Source organism: Diadema antillarum, unplaced genomic scaffold (assembly GCF_040938485.1).
Source record: "Diadema antillarum isolate AM-2024a unplaced genomic scaffold, OU_Dant_1.0 seq00001430_RagTag, whole genome shotgun sequence".
In the NCBI taxonomy this organism is placed as follows: Eukaryota; Metazoa; Echinodermata; class Echinoidea; order Diadematoida; family Diadematidae; genus Diadema; species Diadema antillarum.
The window spans coordinates 154,208-160,220 of NW_027272181.1; positions in this window are offsets into that span (position 1 = coordinate 154,208).

The window sequence follows — 6,013 nt, forward strand, 5'->3', positions numbered from 1 at the left end:
GTCAAGAGAAGGAGAGAGAATGAGAGGGAGAAGGAGGGAGAGATAGGTCAAGAGCCTACGGTTTCAGAGGGGGAGAGAATGTGCGTGTGTGGGAGAAGAGTGAGATGGTGAAGTGAAGAAAGGGGAGGGAGAGAGAAAAGCGTGATGACGGGTGATGAAAGAATTGTGCAGTAGAAGACACACGAGAGGAGAAGCGGCGAATCACGGGATTGATTGATGACGAGAGATTGGATAAAGGGAACGATCAGGGCGCAACATCGAGAAGAAATTTCCCAAAATAAAGATGCTGAGAGATAAGAGAAGAAAGAGTTAGTATAGAAAATATCGATTTTATCCTCGCCGGGTTCCTCTGCTGCGATTCTATACCAATTTGAAATTTTGATATTGAAATGAAAATTGAAAATGACAAGTCACAAAAGGGGCTGTCACAACACCATGACAACCATATCTTGAATTAGAAAAAAAATCAATACGAAAATATACTCTCTAAATTCTTCAGATTGAGGTGAGGGACCAATCCCAATTGGATTGAAAATTTCAATTAGTAGATTTAGAAGTCACTCCTTTTCTCAACTTAATTTTGGATTGATCCCTCACCACAATCTGTTATAAATGTAGATGGATTTCCAATCTAAAGTATTTAAAGAGTATGACTTTCATGCAGGCTTCTTGATTTTTCCCCCAAGCACCGATTGCCTCTTCAAGTTACCTTCAATGTTTAATTCCAACGTGTAAATGCAAAAACGTGGATATTAGTCACATTTTGTATTGTTCAGTAGACAAATTACGATGGACTTTTACAATACTTTTCATGCCTTTCACATATACAGTAGTTCAATTCCAGCAGCAGCAGTAAAGAAGAAAAATCAAACTTTAGAGAAAGAGTTAAATAAAGCAAGTTAGACACAGTCTGTTACTCTTTGTGTCAATTCACTTTATTCCTTTGCAGAATACAAGGTACAAGTATGATAATTGTGTATGAAGTTGTCTTTGCAAAGATCTTACATCTGGAGTACCTTATTAACGTCTCAACAATTACTAAGATTGTAAGATTGTCTCAACAATTACTAAGAGGATCTGAGCTATTCACAGGCAAAAGAATGTGCGGTATTCTGTCCTCTACACTGCTGATCGTGATGAATAATAGTTTACACCATTACATGCATTCAGATGTCTAGTTGTTCATGATTACTTTTGATGAGTACAAAATTACAAAATAATCAGCTCTTTGTTGATGATCTTGATGTAGAATAAGTCGAAGAAATAGCATGAAAGGGAAGTAAAAATGTGCTACTTCATGTTCACGGACATGCCGTTATTTCTTGAAATAAATTGGGAATATGTTCTTAACCAAAGTACCGGTAATAATGAGGCGAAATGGGCGGTCTCGATGACCTTATGACAAGGTTTCCCTGACCTTATGACAAGGTTTCCCTGAACTATAAATATGGTATATCAAATAAATATAGACAAAAAGGTGTGCTTTCAAAGGAATACTACCACATCAACTTAACAATGATACAAACTAATGCATGTTTTTGCTGAATTTAGTCTCTCTGAGCAGTTGACAAATGTATCACATTGTGCCTCTATTTTGACATAAGAATTGACAGCTTTGAAGCTATAGTTTTCTTGGCATTGTCAAATTTATCCAAATCAGTGGAATAGTGCTCTCATTAAATCAATATTAAAGGCTTCTATCACAAACAAGGCAATCGCCAAATTGTGTCTCGCCCATTCGCGTACAAGGAATTAATATTTTGTATAACTCACAGAAGTTAATTGACCTGCTTATGACCTTTGACCTTGTGGTGACCTTCAATACCCTAAGGGACATTTACCATCCAAGTTTGGTCACAAACGGACAAAGGGGATCAAAAGTAATGAGCCATAATCAAAACGCGCCATAAAAACTTAACATTGGGCCCTAAAAATTTGTTGACCCCTTTCTGTGACCTTTGACCTTGTGATGACCTTTAACTCCCCAAGGGACATCTACCGTCCAAGTTTGGTCACAAACGGACATAGGGATCAAATGTTATGAGCCACAATCAAAACGCGCCCTAAAAAAATAACATTGGGCCCTAACAGTTTGTTGACCCCTGTCTGTGACCTTTGACCTTGTGACGACCTTCACCTCCCCAAGGGACATGTCCCATCCAAGTTTGGTCACAAACGGACAAAGGGATCAAAAGTTATGAGCCATAAACGAAATGCACCCTAAAAACTTAACATTGGGCCCTAAAAGTTCGTTGACCCCTGTCTGTAACCTTTGACCTTGTGGTTACCTTCAACTTCCCAAGAGACATCTACCATCACCCAAGTTTAATTGCCATTGTAGCAACATGTGCTGAGTTATGTGTGCTAAGAGAGTCTTGCAAGTAAACTTTAACATATGACCTCAAATGACCTTTGACCTTATCATGTGACCTCTTACGGCACCATAACATGAAGGTACCCCAAGTGCATCCATCACCCAAGTTTGATTGCTATTGTAGCAACATGTGTCGAGTTACGAGTGATAAGAGAGTCTTGCAAGTAAACTTTAACGTATGACCTCAAATGACCTTTGACCTTATCCTGTGACCTCCAACGGCACCATAACATGAAGGTACCCCCAGCGCATCTATGACCTAAGTTAGGTTGTAATCCAAGCAACTTATGTGAAGTTATTTGTCAAAAGAGAGTCTTGCAGGTAAACTTTAACATAGAAAAGAGGGTCTTGCACATACCCTTTAATATATGACCTCAAATGACCTTTGACCTCATCACATGACTTCTGACAACACCATAACATGAAGATACCCCTAGTGCTTCTATCATCCAAGTGTGGCTGCCATTGCTGTAACAGTTGCCAAGTTATGCATCATAAGAGAGTCTTGCAGGTAAACTTTAACATTTGTGACGGACGACGGACGGACGACGGACGGACGACGGACGGACGACGGACGGACGACGGACGGACGCCATTTGGATCCCTTAGTCTCGCCTTCACCTCCGGTGGGCGAGACAAAAATGAAACTTCTCTGGTATAAAAATTCATGCTAATAGCCTTCTACCAACTACAAATTGACCTTCTCACATAACATAAATCATTTCCACTTGCATAATACTGATTTTCAAAGTACAATGTACGTGTGTATTTTACAATATTGTACTTTACTGTTAATAAATCTTCCTTGCATAAGAATAAAGAAAATAACCCAACATGCATATAGAATTGATCTCTCCCATCTTGACAAAGCTCTAATGCTGAAACATATGACTAATGCCCTTTATTGCACTTAATTTAAATTTTTACCAAGATTTATTTTTGTACAGTGGATCTACACAATATTGTGTTTGAATAGATTACCAAGAATGCCTCTCTATCAATAACTTTCCATTGTTACACCATATGACTACACCTGTATCTTTCAAGTCTGTGCTTTTCTCGTGGTGAACCAAACCTGTTGGATCCTTACAAGAAGTTGCCCTCTATGGCAAGCCATCTAGACTTGACCAATAACATTGCATATATTTGGACGCCACATCTCATGCATGTGTATCATTTGAACTATTAAGTGAACATCCTTTCTGCATCCAGGTCGACTCTGATAAAAATGAGCAAAAGTCAAATAAATTTAAAATTGAAAAAGAGTCATTACATTAGAAACTTACCAAAATTGTGATTTTCTCCTGGTTTTCACTGAACAGTGACAAAGGATATGTACGCAAATTAAATGGAGTGATGTCTATACCTTTTGCTGACTCTCCAGCTTGAACTGCACACAAATCTTTAGTGTTTTTAATTGAACAAATACAATAAGAATTAACCCCTTCATATTAATTAATCACATAGTCTTAGAGATAAAAATATTTAACTTTTTTTTTCTTTTTCTTTTTTTTTTTTCAAATGGGACCTAACATTATTGGGCCCTCAGCACCATCTTGTTTTGTTCAATAACATTTTGACTCGCAAAACCTTAGTACAAGTTGTGAGGTGATCACATCATCACTTACATGCCAATAATCTGTATGTGATTTGTATCACTGTGTGACTAAAAAATAATTTGAAACTTGAACCCCACAACTTTCTTATGACTCATTTGATTCCAACGAAACTTATACATTCCTGGTTGACTTTGCTCTTTTAATTCAGAATAAGATGAAACATGGACTGGTTCACTAATATCAACAAATTACCATCAATTCTCATTGATTTTCTATCAACACCAGAGGCCTCTTCGACTGCCTGGAGGAAATATGTGACCCTGCATTACCATACCCACAACAGGTTGCCTAAAACCCAAAATTGGCTGAGTTTAGCTAAAAATGTCATTTTTATGCCTTCTTCAGGGTCAACCCACGCAACTCTTTGGGGCCTTATGAGGCAGGGTCACTTATTGTACACAGTCTAATGTACATATGACATCATGATTTTAACATGTACAAAAAATACATTTGGCACTTGAGCTCCTATGTTACATCACAGCAAGTAAGATTTTATTCAAGATAACTGATAAAAAGTTGCAAACATACAGCAAATTTTAAATGCCCTCTTTAGATTTCTCCTTTCCATATATATATCACAAGACAGGTGTCCTATACTACTTCAGACAATGAAGCACCCACAATTGAGGTGCCATGTTTGCTTTTATCATAATCATTACAACATTATCACTGTCATCCTTCCTGTACTGTTGATAAATTCATGTTCTGCAAAGGATAAGCTTACAAAAATCTGACCTTTTATACATCAATGATCAGCAAGAATAAAATGCCATTGGATTATCCCAGTCAACAAGCCAGTGATAACAGCTACAAGCTTTGAAGAAACAGACAGGTAGACATTGCTCACAGTAAATCATTCATTAGAGAAACATTTGTGCATGAGGTAAGTGGTGCAAGTCCAGTACAGGGAACTTGACAGTTCAACATAAGTCTGAATACAAGAAGGATGATTTACATATTCTATTGGGTGACAACACAGCCTTATGTATGTATGTATGCCAGAAAGTGAATGTTTGTGCCTCTATCTCATTGTTAAACTCCTAGTTTTAGTACTGGAATTATGTAAACAGGCTTGCATGGACCACAGAGGAAACATTCACCATGCAATACTAACTCATGATTGAAATATTGACACAAGCAAAATGTAGTAAAATGAGCCTGTATATACTGTAAAGCAAGATATTTCCACAGCATGAAATTTTCGGCAATACTGTAAAAGTGGATATTTTTGCGTGACTAATTTTTCGCGCTCGGCCAGATAAGAAGAGTTTCGCGTGTTTTTAATTCCGCGGTATCAAGACATCAACTACAGGAACATATGGCAAGCAGAAATATTCGCGTGCTTTTATTTTCGCGCTAGTTTCTGATTACGTGAAATGCACGAAAATGTAAACACCGCCATAATTTCCACTTTTACAGTAGTCACTGGCATTCACTGCATGAGGTGTAGACAAGAACTCTCACATGCATTTCAATTTCACGAATCTTTGCATTTGGGAAATTTTCAAGATTAAAATGCATGCAAACATTCCTGGTTTTTCAGTATGAAAATGGTGGTATCTGCACTGCATTTACATCATTTGAAATACATTAACAACTCATACACAAACTCTTTTCACAGGACAGAAGCAACAATTCTTATTCCCATGATCTAGTCTTGCTGCTTCTCCAAGTAAATCCAAGACTTGCATACCACCACTTCTGCGTAATACGATAGGCCCTGATGTCCATTCACTTTCTTGTGTTGATAAATATATCGACATTTCACTCCTGTTTGGCTAACAAATGTTCTTGAAAACTGAAAAGCTCAGTCAATGCTTGCCAGAGGCTAACCTTGACATGGTAAATAGCAATGAATGCCATACTGAATTTCCAGTCAGCAAATGTGTCCTGCAGAATCAGCTGAATAAATCAGTATATTCAGACATCTATTAGTCAATGCATATCTTTACAGCTAAGGTTGTTACAGACAACTTAAGACATTGCCCATGGAGTCAACTAATGATTTCACACTGGATTT